Source organism: Leuciscus leuciscus (assembly GCF_965113295.1).
Source record: "Leuciscus leuciscus genome assembly, chromosome: 3".
NCBI lineage: Eukaryota > Metazoa > Chordata > Actinopteri > Cypriniformes > Leuciscidae > Leuciscus > Leuciscus leuciscus.
Genome location: NC_138727.1, coordinates 8,706,904 through 8,720,791, shown reverse-complemented (window position 1 = coordinate 8,720,791; position 13,888 = coordinate 8,706,904). Strand labels below are relative to the sequence as shown.

Sequence of the window (13,888 nt, the reverse complement as noted above, 5' to 3'; positions counted from 1 at the left end):
GTGTGTGTGTGTGTGTGTGTGCGCACTGTCAGTTGACAAATGCTGTTTATGTTCACTTGTTCCTTCAGATGTCCAAGACTAGTATATGTGAAGACTGTATGTGACTTTTTGGGTAGATAAGAAAGTGTGTCTAAGTAAGACAATGTCTCTGATTTATTGTTCAGATTAATATAATTAAACATCCCAACTGTCCTGGTTAAAGGTGAAGTGTGTAACTTTATTAGATTTGCTTTCAAAACATTGCTCTGTTTACTTGTTTGACACCCCAACATTGACTCAACACTCAGTGGGTGTTCGTCCATCTAATAATATGGTGGGAGTTTTCAGGAAACCTGTTTGTATACAATTATTTTTTACAATAATCATTTGTTGGCACAGAAATTACACACTTCAGCTTTAAATTGATTTATCTATTTATTTATTTATTTATTAGTATTTTAATATGCAGTCAATGTGAGTTCTACAATATAGAGCTGAATTGATAAAAAAAAAAAATTTTTTATTTGAAATCAATATTTATATTCAAAATGTTACTCAAAATCCAATTAGATTTTTTTTTTTTCTCAAAACAAATTCAGAAAAAGGCAATTAGACGTGTTTAGCAATTTTAGAATGCTTTAACAAGCATTCACTTGCCTTTGGCTGAATTGTACCATATAATAATACATAATCATATAATTGTACCATATAATACATGTTCAGACATATTTCTTAACATTTTTCTCCATAATGGTTATTTATTATATGTTTATGCATGTTTTATGATGTTTTATGTATTCATTAAGACCCTTTGGTCTGAAATAAAGGACTTTGGTAATTTCTAGTTTTATTTCTCTATCACTGTTTTCATGGATGCTTAAAGACCACTTTGCATGCTTTACAGATTTCAACCAGTTGTGGCCTACTATTTCTTGAGAGCACTTTAATGGCAGGGAATGCACTTCATGCGAGAAACTCAATGGGAGGATGTAAGTGCACTACAGAACTGTTTGATTCTCAATGCTATAATTTACAATGACTTGGGTTGTCATTTGACACGCTGTAGGCCATACTGCAGAATTATATGATTTCAGTGATACACTGATACAAAGCATACCTACTGTGTTAATGAAGTGGATAAAAAGTATCTTTCAACATCCCTCAGCTTGAAGTTAGATACTTTCATTTAAACAGTTTATTTTATTTTATTTGATCTCTCTTTTTTGTTTTATTTATTTTACATTTGACAGTTGTATTTATAGGCCTATTATTAGTTTTGAGTATGTGATTGTTGACAGTTGGATTCTTCTTTTTTTCATTGCAATCCAGTGTTGTTAGTATTATTTATATACTATTATAGTATTTATTACTATTTTGAACAAGCCTTTTTTTTCAGGGTTTTTTTTAGTTTTGTTTTTACAATTTTCAGTTTTCATTTGATTTTTTTTTAGTTTTTTTTTTTAGTTTTTGTTTTAGTAATTTTAGTTCTTCAACTTATTTATTTCAAGAGCTGCAAAGGCAATATTTATAATTTTCGTTTTGGTTGAGTTTTTTAATCTAATGTAATTTCCACTTAATTTCAATTACTAAAAATAATAATTTAAATGAATGATAACACTGTAGTGTACTATTTTTTTTCTTTTTTTTTTTCTTTTTTCTGGGTGGGTACTTAAAACCCTTTTCTGATTTTATTTATTATATTAAATAAACCTATTTAATTTAACTTTTATTAAATTCATTGTATTTGATCTGTCTTCTCCTCTCTCCCTCCTTATGTTTGAGCTGTTGTTTTTTTATATATTTTTTTGTTGTTGTTGCTTTTGACAGTTATATTTATAATATCTGTTATGTTTTAATGTACATCAAGGACCAAACGCCTCCATACATTCCCTCTCCGGAAATCTGGAGTCTGTCTCTCTCGCAGTGTGTATGCATGTGTCATAGTGTGTTTAGTGATGCACACGGGTGAAAGCATTACTTTTACTCATCACTGGGCTAAAAGGTCCAGATGTATTGTGGTGAGCCTGAGAGGAGTCAGTGCGAAGAGCAGAAGAGAGTCTATCAAAGAAGTTTTCATCATTTGCTTTAAACAAACACCCTCAAATACACGGACGTAAATCTGCAGTCAGTTTATCCTAATCTAATTAATCGGGACATTATCCATATGCACAACATTATAGCCTACAGTAAGACTGCACACACATCCCCACACGTGTTTACATTGATCCATATCAGAGAGAGAGAATCTGGAGATACTAATTGCTCACACACATTCAAGCACATTTTTTTTTTATAATGCCACTAAATTAATCAAATTTGAAGAATTAGCATAATTAAGCCCCTAATGTGGACGTTTGTGATATCCCCTTGAGCAAAAGAACAGCTATAATATGCTCACATATTAGCATGTACACTCACACATGACTTTCATATACGCGGGGTTGCTGTCAGTAAGTACTGCGGAAGTTCAGGATGCGTGTAATCGTGCGTGTGCGCTTTGCCGCACGACTGCGAGCGTGTGAGCGCACATACGTGTGAGCTTACACTGAGAGGTCAATGACTCCGAATAAATCTCTGAAGTACGACTGCCACCAAACCTGATTAACATTGTATTATCATGTCACTAACATGGAGCTTGTAAAGAGTCAAGGGATTTTTTTCTGTGTGGGGGATTGCGAGGAAACCGAGAGACCCAGATATATCCATTTTTAGATAGTCATTTCTTATTGGCTTAATCTACTGTGAGACATTGAATGTTCATGTAGTGTTAGGTGTGTACTGTATCTCGCTCTTGTGGTGGTGGGTGTATACGTGTGCGTGTTTGTGCCAAACAGGAGAGGATGATGAGTTTCTTCTGGGTTGCAGTTTCGAAAGAATGAGTGTATGTTTGTGTGCATGCATTTGTGAGTGAGTATTTCTGAGCTTTTGCCAGAAGAGCGCGCTCTGCCTACACATAGAAGAACCCATGAAAATTCATAAGGGCGCGACGCCTACTCTTCAATACTAAAAATACAGAGGAAGATAGTTTGAGGCAAGAGAGGGAGGGAGGAAGAGAGATGGAGAGAAGGAGGTAGAGGATGACGTTCGGCGAGCAGGGGAGCGTTGCACACGTGGCACACCATGCAAGGGTTTCTCTTTTCAAATTTCACTCTCAGAGTCGCCACCTTTTATGATTGTGTGTGTGTGTGTGTGTGTGTGTGCGTGTGTTTCAGATAGATGTGTGAGACTTTCCTTCCAGGCCTCCATATGCGGTGTGACCAAATTTCCACATGTCGCATTATGTGGCGAATCAAAGTACAGGATATTGGAGCCAGTGCACGTTTGAAATCAAAATTGACCCTAGTTAAGTTCTGGGTCTTACTGTGAACGGTTTGTCGGTGCACATTATTCCAAAAGGTTATTTAGCCTTTCGTGATCTGTAATCAAATTTCCAGTCAATTTTCGGAATGTTAATTTTCTGTCACTGTTTTAGCAAAACATTTGTTTTGGTGCCATTCATATGTAACACCAATTTTTACGATCCAGTTAATTATTAATACAATTAAGTCCTGATCTGCATTTTACACAAAATAATTTTATGTAGTGTTAATATTTTTTTGGCTGAGTTATTGGCTGATATTAGAGATACTGGATATTTAATTGTGCATTTCCACTTATAGTTAGATTTTGACTACCTTTCATCATACTCTTAACTATTTATTTAATAAAATGTATGTCACCTTATAACAAGAAACATTTTTTTTACATTCTATACTATTTTGTCTTAACAAATAAATATGTAACATTAAAATCAGCTGGTATATATATGCTACAAATGCATTTAGGAATCATAACATGTATATAATGTCATTTATATAGCGCTTTCAGTACTGCTGTACACCCAAAGCGTTGCTGGAGAGGAGAGCGAGTGAAAGAGAGAATTCAAAGCGTGGGGATTATTAGGAGGCTATGATTGATAAAAGCCAATGGAGGGAATTTAGCCAGGACACTGCTGGGTATTCACTCCTACACGTTTTAAAAGAAATGCCATTGGATTTGTATTGACCACAGAGAGTCAGGACCCACACGGGTACCGTCTGCTCGCCTCACTAACGCCTTCTCCAGCAGCAATAGTTTTCCCAGGAGGTCTCCCATCCAGGTACTGACCAGGCTCAACCCTGCTTAGCTTCAGTGGGCAACTAGTCTTGGGCTACAGGGAGGAATGGCTGCGGCCATTGAGCATAACATGAGAATTACTATCGGCTTTTCTGTACCAGCCAGAATTCTAAATATCGGTGCATTCCTAAAATTAACAAAGTATTTTTAAAACAGATATCCTGGATGCTGATTGGCATACAGTATTTCAGTTGTGAATAATACAAAAAATTATAACGGATGAAAAATATCTGTTCACTTAACTGTGTCAATGATGGCACGTTGTGCATATATCATTGCCTTTCAGTGAAGATTAATAAAAGCATGTTAATTATAGGCTTTTTGAACCATTTGTAAAGATTTTCATAATGCCATACAGCTTATAATGATCAATGTGTTGGTTGAACGTGAATCATATGCATTTATATGTATATGATTGTGTTCACAACTATTCAAAAAATGATTACGATTTATATAACATATGATTATAAGGTGTATTATAATGCACAATGAGTACATTATAGTGCATTAAGAATCCCATCATAATGCATTATACATACAGGCTTCATGTGCAGTGCAAGTTATTTCACATTCCATTTGGAAGCCTTTTAAAATGAATCAAGTGAACTATATTAAATCTGATATATTGCATGTGAACCCAATTATGTGTTTGAGTGCGAATACACTTATGTGCCCAGAGAGTGTCAGTCTATCAGAATATGTTCATTCATAGTCACTTGGGAGAGAGATCACACAAATAAAGCCAAGTTAGGACTCTAATTTTGCGTTCAAAAACGCGCCAAATGGGAACAGTTTATGCAAATGCATGCAAATTGGTGTTATTTTAGGTGAGTTCCCGGGTGGAGGCAGAAGTCAAAATGTTTGGATTAAATATATCGCCATTAGACATACCATCAAGCAGAACGTGATGAAATTCAATTTCAATACAATAAAAGAGTAATACTCTGTGGAATGGAATTGACATAAATTGATTCATTTTCAAACGGTAAGCCTGAAGGGTGTCTAATAAACGCATTGCATGGCCAAAAGTATGTGAACACCCACTTTTAATTAACAGGTTCAGATACTGTATATCTGCTGCATGCATGGGCGTCAGAACCATTGTATATGGGTGGGACAAGACCCACCCACTTTTTAAGACCAATGATATTGGACCCGCTTACTTTTACATTCAGCGCATAGCTGTTCGCTTTTCAGAGCATCGTCAGTCAAATCCATTCCACTTGAGGAATGCCCTAATGAATTAAACTCCATTTCCGCTGAAATAGCTACATTATATTTCTCAACGAGCCGCAACTGACGAAAAAAACGCCCGTTGTACTCTTCCAGTCAAATATTGCGTTGCAGACATCAATAACAGCTTTAAGTTGTCAATGCTGGCAAATGACCATGGTATCAGCAGGTTAATCCACGGATAGCTGTGCATGTAATGCACGACGTGGATGCGAGTTTAGTTTACTTGTTTAATTAAAAGGCATCAGAATACATGAAATGGTGTAAGTAACATTTTTCTGGGGGAGGACCCACCCACTTTTTTTTTGCTTCCGACGCCCATGGCTGCATGTATTCAGATACACTATATTGCCAAAGGTATTAGGACACCCCTCCAAATCATTGAATTCAGGTGTTCCAATCACTTCTATGGCCCCAGTTGTATAAAATCAATCACCTAGGCATGTAGACTGCTTCTACAAACTTTTGTGAAAGAATGGGTCGCCCTCAGGAGCTCAGTGGATTCAAGTGTGATACCGTGATAGGTTGCCACCTGTGCAATAAGTCCATTTGTGAAATTTCCTCACTACTAAATATTCCACGGTCAACTGTTAGTGGTAACAAAGTGGAAGCAATTGGGAACAACAGCAACTCAGCCACAAAGTGGTAGGCCAACTTTCTGCAAAGTCAATAGTTACAGACTTCTAAACTTCGTGTGGCCTTCAGATTAGCTCAAGAACAGTGCGTAGGGAGCTTCATGGAATAGGTTTCCATGGCCGAGCAGCTGCATCCAAGCCTTACATCACCAAGTGGATGCAGTGGTGTAAAGCACGCCGAAACTGGACTCTAGAGCAGTAGAGACGTGTTCTCTGGAGTGACGAATCTTTTCTGTCTGGCAATCCGATGGATGAGTCTGGGTTTGGCAGTTGCCAGGAGAACGGGTCTTTGCCTGACTGCACTGTTCCAAGTGTAAAGTTTGGTGGAGGGGGGATTATGGTGTGGGTGTGTTTTTCAGGGGTTGGGCTTGGTCCCCTAGTTCCAGTGAAAGGAACTCTTAATGCTTCAGCATACCAAGACATTTTGGACAATTTCATGCTCCCAACTTTGTGGGAACAGTTTGGGGAAGGCCCCTTCCTTTTCTAACATGACTGTGCACCAGTGCACAAAGCAAGGTCTGTAAAGACATGGATGAGCGAGTTTGGTGGGGAGAAACTTGACTGGCCTGCAGAGAGTCCTGATCTCAACCCGATTGAACACCTTTTAGGATGAAATAGAGCGGAGAGCCAGGCCTTCTCGTACAACATCAGTGCCTGACCTCACAAATGCGCATGCTAGAAGAATGGTCAAAAATTCCCTTAAACATACTCCTAAACTTGTGGAAAGCCTTCCCAGAAGAGCTGAAGCTGTTATAGCTGCAAAGGATGGGCCAACTCCATGTTAAACCCTACGGATCAGGAATGCATATAAAGGCAGATGTCCCAAAACTTTTGGCAATAGAGTGTATGTGTGTGCAGCCATGCAGTCTTATTTTAAGCAGAATAAAGCATGCTCTGATCCAGCATGACAATGCACAACGGATTTTGCTGAGTCTGGTGTGGAAGAACTCGCACAAAGCCCAGACCTGAATCCTACTGAACACTTTTGGGATGAATTCGGCTGTGTGCCAGACCCCATCACCCAACATCAGTATCTGACCTCACTGAAGCTCAATTCTGAATGGGAGCAAATCCCTGCAGCCATGTTCCAACATCTTGTAGAAAGTCTTCCCAGAAGAATAGTAGCTGTTAAATGTTCAGCAAGCACATTTTGATAAACTGTTCGGCTATTTTTGGCCATGAAGTATGTATACAATCTAACAAATAATTCCGTTCAGTGTTGTAAATGTCTGCTTTTCTGTATTAGCCAGAATTTAAATATTGGCGCATTCCAAAAATTAGCTATGTATTTTAAAACATGGATATCCTGGATGCTGATTGGTCGATATGGTATTCCAATTGTGAATAATTCACAAAATAGTAACAGCTATAATGCAAAATATCTGTTCACGTAGCTATATATATAATACATTAATTATTTAATTCAGTTAAGCATTACCGAAGTAAAATCTCTTAATATCATTTAAGTGCTTGTTTGTGTTGGACATGTATAAATGTCTAAAAATCCAATAGTTAATCTTTGTCTAAGATTTATATATTTTTATTACGTTTATTCCACAGAAAGAAATGAGCATTTGAATAACAAATTATATTTTTAAAGCTACACTGTGTAATTTTTTTAGATGATTCTTAGCAAAAAACACTTAGTTCTTTCAAAAATATATGTGCTCATTAATGTATATTTACTTCTTTCAAGTAATAAAGTATTCTCGTAAGTTTATAATCTGCCATTGAAAGTACATACGGGTGAGGGGTTCGAATGCCGGTCGCCATGTTGCCCCTCCATCTTGAAACTACATTAGCCAAAGAGGGACATACCTGTAAATTCAAGCTTCGCCTTTCGCGCTTTACACTCAGTGACACCGTGACGAATGCGAGGGGGAGATTACTCGCGACTGCCGGCAGATTTGAAAGATTGATGATGGAGGATCACGCCTATTCTCGAGGACATGTAGCAGAGTCGCCAAGGAAGCGAAAGAGAGAATTAAAACGTCAACGCAAATCAGCAAGACCAAAGTCAATATTTGAGTAACTTTTCCCAGATGGAAAGAGCTCGAGGAGCAAAGATTTTAAAACGGACACTGAAGTTGCCTGCTTTCCTCTCGAGAGGTAATCCAGCCTATTTGTGTAAATTCTAAGTTTTATAATTGCTTGTCTAACCATAGCATGGTTGTGCATAACGCCAGAACGACCTCTAGTATAACTTGCGTTACTTTTCCTCACGTCAATGGTGAAAAAGTATTGTTTACCTTGTAACATAAATCTGTGCTGCGACGGATCACAGGTGATAGTTTTAAAGGCGCAATTGGAGAAGTCGAACTGGAAGCCATGTTAATCTTGGAATAATACGCCACCGTAGGAGTTAAAACGCCCTCGAAATTGAAAGGAACAGAAACTAATATTCACTGGGTAGTCATATAAAATTTCACCGCTAGATGGGGGAAAATATCACACAGTGTAGCTTTAAGGTATACTTGTAGTAAAGGTATGTTGTTATGGGAAGAAGGGAAGGGAACCGGTGAACATTTAACACACTTTAATAATCATAACATAAACGAATACAAAACGAAATTAAAGCACATATAAACAAAACACAACATAAATGTCTCGTCCTCCGCTGTCGTCGCTCCTCCTTTTATGCTTCCTCTCCTCCGCGAGAGATACGAGACCGGTTGCGTCGCACAGGTGTAACATATTAACATATTTGTTCAATTTCTAACTAAATATTTGAGAATGGTGAAATTATACTGATTAGTTACAAGAACTTCAACTATTACTCATTCCTTATCAATATTCATCATTTTTAACATCAACTTAAGAAACGGAGTAAGCTGGACACAATTAATAATCGTGTGCAAAAAGAGGGAAATCGGATTACTCTCAGCCTCTTTGAAACAGACTGTAATATATGAAGTTGTTTTGTGAATTTTACAGCTTTAAAATGTACTCGATATGTTTAGGTGTCACCATTAAACTGCATACATCATAGAGTGTATTGGATAATGGAAAAAAGCATGAGCTATTATTTGTAGAGCTGTTATTATTAAAATGGAAAGAATTTATACACTTCATTACTCTTGCTTGTTCTAGCTTCTCTCTTGTGCATTTTGGGAATAAATAAGGAACATTTCCTGTTTTGCTGGGCATTTCATGTAGCTGTCAGTAGATGCAAAGACCTAGTTTCTCTCGTGTGTGTGAGAGAGAGAGAGAGAGAGAGAGAGAGAGAGAGAGAGAGAGAGAGAGAGAGAGAGATGGGGATGACAAGACAGTTGAAAGTCTGGAACATTACACAGGTGGCCCCCACATGTTTAATTCATGGCGAGTGTTATATATTTATTTTTTAATGTGATATCTCAACATTTAATATGCATCTCCTGAGTGTTGACTTGTCAGAGTGTGGGCTGCAGCGATGATGTCATCTTGACATACTGACTACCCGTGGACCAAACTTCAGAAACAACACACAAAGAGCATCTCACTTAAAAAAATATTGGGTCATTGTGACAAAAGCTGCTGTTTGATGGGCTGACAACTTTTGTTTGGTTGTTTCCAGCTCTTCAGGTTCAAGATCGTGCCTAACAATACATGACGTCCTGACAACTTCACACACAGTACCTATTAGTCACAAATGGGTGACTGCATATGGGTTGTTCCAAGAAAACTGTGCCATTTGTGCCTGAAGTTTCATTTGATAAGGTTACTGCTGTGCTGAGCTTGCAAAAATCATATTTCAAGCCTGAAGTACCGGGGCCAGAACTGATACATAGACATTGGATATTTAGATATGGGGATTTCAATGGTCAATTCTATTAAAGGGCCACTTCACCCAAAAATCATAATTCTGTCATCATTTACTGACCTTCATGTCGGTGCAAACCTCTATGGCTTTCTTCAGTGGAACACAAAAGATATAGTTTTTTTTTTTTTTTTTTTCCATAAAAGTTATTGGGGTCATTATTTCAGCCCTGTCACATTTTGTCACAAATTTGGAAATCATATCCTCGTAAGTCAGAAATATTCATCTGAATGTATTTGAGTCTCTTATGTTTACCCAGGCTGCATTCATTCAAAAATACAGTAAACATTATTGTGAAATATTACAATAACTGTTTTCTATTTTAATATATTCTATTATAAGGAAGGGGCCCTCCTTCCAAAAGCGCAATGTGCTCTGATTGGACGGCTGAACCAGTGTGTTGTAATTGGTCAACTGCTTTGTGTGTGTTTCGAACATCTCACGCCTTACCATAACTGTGAGTTCAAAACAGTAAAAACGTTTTGCATATACCATGGATGGGAATTATTAAAAAAATTAAAATAAATCAAGACTACAATTGAGGAATTTCAGGGAGTTCAGAAATAGTGTGCACTTATATAGAGAACAACTCCCTTTGAACTGGACTTTAAGTGGAGTGAAAACAGCAACATTAAACACTAAAGAAAGTTGAAAATGTAAAAATGCATAATATGTCCTCTTTAAATATTCTAATAAAATGTATTATTATTATATTTATTATTATAATTTGTATCATTTGATCAATATAATCAATTCTATTCAACCCAGGCCAAAGTTGAACATACATCCCAGGTAAAGCACTGTGGCTCGTGTGTGTGTGTGTGTGTGTGTGTGTGTGTGTGTGTGTGTGTGTGTGTGTGTGTGGGAAGCAGACAAGTGACTTTCTAACTTCCTCAAATGTCACTGTAAATTGGAAATATCCAGTCAAGTAATTCACTTTTGATCCAGATTATATCTTTTTCAAATACTCGCCCTGTGATTTCTTCTTAAAATACCCTATAAGTCTCACTAATTGCTCTCCAGGGGGGCGGATGTCTAACCCTTGAATAATTTTTACTTTTAGTTCACTTAGTAGACTTACCTACTCCGAGTGGATCCGTTCCTCGGGCACAGCAAGGAATAAAAGGTCTATCATTAATTTGAAGAGTGTGAAGCACTGGTCACAGTTAATTACCTTTGTTGGTGTGTGTGTGTGTGTGTGTGTGTGTGTGTGTGTGTGTGTGTGTGTGTGTGTGTGTGTGTGTTTTAGCAAGTTTTAATAGGCTTGGGATGAGGTCGGCACTTAGAACTTCTCTACCAGGGAATCTCCATTAGACCTAATTGTGGAGAGAACACATTTTAGTAACAGATGGACCAAAGTTTCCAGTTGGTCTGTAACAGTAGCCCATAAACACACACGCACAGACACACACTTAAGTAGCAGGGTTGCCAACTCTCACGCATCTCGCGTGACAGTCACGCATTCAGCCTCAATCTCACGCTCTCACGCTCAACAAAGAAATCTCACGCAAAAATAGACATTCTTCTGTGCTCTATTTTTTTTTCACTCATGTGCACTAAATTTCAGAATTACTATAAACAATTCAGGCTCTTAACTACTGGATGTACCACTAGTTATGGCGCAAATTAGTTAAAAATCTCCCAGAACCTAGAGCGAGCACGCATGCGAGACTGTCGTCCAAACCAACCGATAGCGCGCCGGGCGCGCACGCACGGCAGAGAGGGAAAGTCTTACAACTGCGCATTTTATCAGTTGCGGCGCCTTCATCTATAGTCTACACTGCAGCACGACGTATATTCACATCAAATGTGAACGCAGAGGAACGGGACACTGCAGTTCACAAAAGTTCATTATTTGCATGTGCTTTAAAGCCTTGCCGGTTAAACATGTCATTCGCTGCTGATGCGCTGTTCAAATATGCGCTTTACTGAGCGCGTACACTCGACGCGCACATGCACTAAAAGCCTGTTACTGGACTAAGTTATCTTGTGAGTCTAATATTGCGCTAATACTGTCAAATACAGACAATGTTTACATAAACAAAGTTGGTTATGTCTAAAGTGAAAGCAAACAGAGAAAATTAATTAAAATCTGCTTGCAATATATATATGCGTGTATATTAGACGCGTCGCGTGCAGTTCTTACAGAGACAGTAGCCCTAATAATAAACATGCTGCCGCTTGTCCTTAAAGAGATAGTTCACCCAAAACCAAACAGTTGCTGGTCCCCATTGACATACATAGTAGGAAAAAAATATACTATGGAAGTCACTGGGGTACATCAACTGTTTGGTTACTGACATTCTTTCAAATAACGTTTATTTTCAACAGAAGAAAGAAACTTATTCAGGTTTAAAACAACTTAAGAGAGTAAATTATGACTTTTTGGGGGGAGAACTATGCCGTTAATGTTAATAAAACAACAAAACACACAGAGGAAATCATTCACTGCTCTTGACTGAGAACTTTAAGTCTGTTGTGTTTTATTTTCATATTTGTCCATTTAATTACTTTCTTCAATTCTACTGTTAAATACACCTATAGCTGAAAAAATAAAGCACTGTTTATTTCATTTGTATATTAAGTTGTGTATGTGTAATATGTATCTCTGTTCTTAATTTTTAATAACAAAGAAAATAGTGACAAAGATTTTAGCTTCGCCACTTTGACCTAAATGTCTGCCATTCTTTTTTATTTTATATTTTGTTACCTATATTTTGTTATAAGGCTTTGTTTTTAAAATAGGGACATTAGTTTGGCTGTAATGCTCAGTCACATGCAAAATAGTAAAACCAACATGAAAAAGAATCATGATAAAATCGTGATTTTTTCTGAAAAACAAAACAAAAATTGTGATATTATTGCCATATCGCCCACCCCAGGTGTAAAAAAGTGCCTAGATGTGCTTAGATGCTAAAAATGTGTTATTATTGATCATTATATCACACTACAATTAAACATAATGAAACATTAATTTGAATTGAAATTGTTTTATTAGCTTAGCTAATATTATTTATTAGCTTTTTCTAGAGATTGCAGTCATGCATGACATGGTGAAAAATGACTTGAAATAATACTGAAAATAGGTTAAGATGAATGTTAAAGGTGTGCCCCCTAAAAGCACAAGTGGCCCCTGCCTGCCCCATCCCCCCCCCCCCAGTTAGCCCCCCGTCGGAGAAGTCTCACTCCGAGCTAAACTGAAAAGTTGGCAACCCTGAAGTAGGGCAACCTGACGATAGACCCAAAATGAGAACACACACTTGCAACTCAAGCTGTCAACCTCCGGTAGTTTTTGCAGCACATTTTTGCAAGTTTGGCAGGTGTTGACCTTAATGTGAGTGTGTGTATTTATGTGTATTTGAACAGGCACAGGTCTGTAACTTCAAGAATGTGCTTTCCATGGTAGTTTTATACTGGCTTTGTCTTCTAAGAACAACATTTGCTACTCCAGTGCAGTAATGAACATATTTAATGTGCCGATAGCGAAGCTATCTTTAAAGTAATAAAGAAAAGCTATAGCTATATGCATATATCAACGCTTAAACAATTAAAGGGCCACTTGACCCATAAATCAACCTCTGTCATTTACTCACCTTCATGTTTTTCCAAACCTCTGCGGCTTTCTGTCTTCTGTGGAATACAAAAATAAGGTGTTTTGCAAAAAAATTAATTATAGTGTTTTTTTATATATGTTTATTTTTTTTATTATTCATGTATTTATTTTTTGTCTGTACAATAAAAGTCATTGGGGTCTAATGTTGATTTATGTTCCACAGAAGAAAGAAAGTGATACAACTTTGGACCAACATGAGGGTGAGTAATTGATACCATTTTCAAAGAAAAAAGAACCTATAGTTATTTATTTGTTACTATATTTCAACCCTGCCCCATTTTGTCAAGTTTCGAATTCATATCCTTATCATTTGAAAAGCCACAATAATGTTCAGAAGTTTGGGGTCAGTTATGTTATTCAGCAAGGATGCATCACATTGATCAAAAATGACAGTTCATAATGTTACAAAAGATTTCTATCTTAAATAAACGCTATTTTATAACTTTATATTCATCAAAGAGTCCTGGAAAGGAAAAT

The 13,888-nt window shown here is 37.2% G+C and overlaps 1 protein-coding gene across 3 annotated transcripts in view; it reads left to right on the top strand.

Annotated features, from left to right (window-relative positions):
• grin2ab (glutamate receptor, ionotropic, N-methyl D-aspartate 2A, b) overlaps positions 1-968 on the top strand; it is a 108,854-nt gene extending 107,886 nt beyond the window's left edge. For 2 of the 3 annotated variants that reach the window (XR_014204534.1, XR_014204535.1), the window contains one exon: positions 884-968. The gene's annotated coding sequence lies outside the window, so the exon portion shown is untranslated. The remainder of the gene's footprint in view (positions 1-883) is intronic. The other variant, XR_014204536.1, reaches the window with a different exon arrangement.
• The last annotated feature ends 12,920 nt before the right edge of the window (positions 969-13,888 follow it).